The 1,537-nt window shown below is 58.2% G+C and overlaps 1 protein-coding gene across 1 annotated transcript in view; it reads right to left on the reverse strand.

Moving 5' to 3' along the window:
- Positions 1–1,537, reverse strand: part of MRPS23 (mitochondrial ribosomal protein S23) — a 7,079-nt gene that overhangs the window by 4,088 nt on the left and 1,454 nt on the right. The gene's annotated exons all lie outside the window — the stretch shown is intronic.

The following is a 1,537-nucleotide window of genomic DNA, read 5'->3' on the forward strand; positions in this document are numbered from 1 at the left end:
GCAGCCCCAGCCGCTCCAGCAGCTCCATCCTCCCTGCAGGCAGCCCTTCCCGGGCACCGGGTGCAGCTGGGGAACCGAGGGCAAGGAAGGAAAGCACATCCCGTCCCATCCCCGCTCCCAGGCTGCCGAAGGAAGAGGGCAGCACACTTCCACGGCACACCGAGGGCCGGCAGCAACCCCGGCCGGGATCAGAGCCCAGGGAGAGCGGCAATTCCCGAGGGAGCAGAGCCCCGGTCCCTGCAGGGAGAGCGGCAATTCCCGAGGGAGCAGAGCCCCGGTCCCTGCAGGGAGAGCAGCAGTTCCAGAGGGAGCAGAGCCCCGGTCCCTGCAGGGAGAGCGGCAATTCCCGAGGGAGCTGCCCGGGCAGGCCCTGCGCTCCCCAGGGCACCCGGGCTGCCTCCAGCCTTTCGCTGCTTTTGACATTTAAGGCAAGAATGCCCTGACTTTATCCAGGCTTTTCTTTCACAGGGAAGGTTCCCGAGCTGGAAAGCTCCGATCCTGCCGGGAAATGAGAGGTGGCACAGCACAGGGGGGTTCTGTGCTGTCCCTGCAAGGCAGGGGGATGCTCCGTGTGCTTCCCCAGGGATGGCTCCTGGGTTATTGAGGAAACCACTGGACACACATTCAGCCCCATCAGGAACAGCAAACCAGGGCAGATTTTGGGTGTTTGCATCTCCTGGAGCTGGGCTAGAGCTGCCCCTTCCCTCCCCAGCCCCCTTTGTTTCTTCTTCCTCCCTGTAAAGAGTAGAAAAATAAACAGTGTTTAAAAAATATGTACAGTGTGAAGAGTACAACAGGACTTTATTATAGGAATTACTATTAAACATCTTTAAGAAAAAAATCACTTATGTAAATAAAATTCTAAAATAGCCACACTCACAAATGTCACAGATCAGTTTGTTTTGTTCTTTCGAAACCCTTCTGTAGAGAAATGATACAAACATCACTGAGAATTGTACATTTTTATGTAAGAAACGCATTTTGGCTCCCAAGCTGGGTTTGTGGCCTTTCCACTGCGTAGACCTGATTTTTGCTTTTTACAGGACACAAAAACCCCTCTCCACCTGCATTAAAACGATGCTTTGTGCCTCCAGGATATTTTGACACGGCCGCAGAGTGACATCCCCCAGCGCCCTGTGCCAGGCCTGGGCAGTGCCACCCACCTGTCCTGTCCCTCCCCAGCCTGGCCTGGGGTGTGTAAGGGCAGCTTGTTGGGGGTGGTGGTGGCAGAGCCGTGCCCAGAGCCCTGTGCCAGGCCTGGGTGGCCATGGAGCTTTGGTGCAGGACGCCAGCAGGGTCAGAGCCAGCAGGGCTGGGCACTGAGCCACCTGTGCTGTCCCCTCCCCTGCTCCCAGCCACCCTTCCTCGCTGTGCCTCTCTCAGGGGGAGCAGAGGGGACGAGCTCAGGCAGAAAGCAGAGGCAGCTGCCGGCCTGGGGATGCTCCGCCAGCACAGCTGGGCTGGCTGGCAGAGGTGACCCCGGTGTCCCTTATGGAGCAGCCTGGCAGGAGGGACAGTGTCCCCCTCTTTGTTTCGG

Source organism: Geospiza fortis, unplaced genomic scaffold (assembly GCF_000277835.1).
Source record: "Geospiza fortis unplaced genomic scaffold, GeoFor_1.0 scaffold538, whole genome shotgun sequence".
NCBI lineage: Eukaryota > Metazoa > Chordata > Aves > Passeriformes > Thraupidae > Geospiza > Geospiza fortis.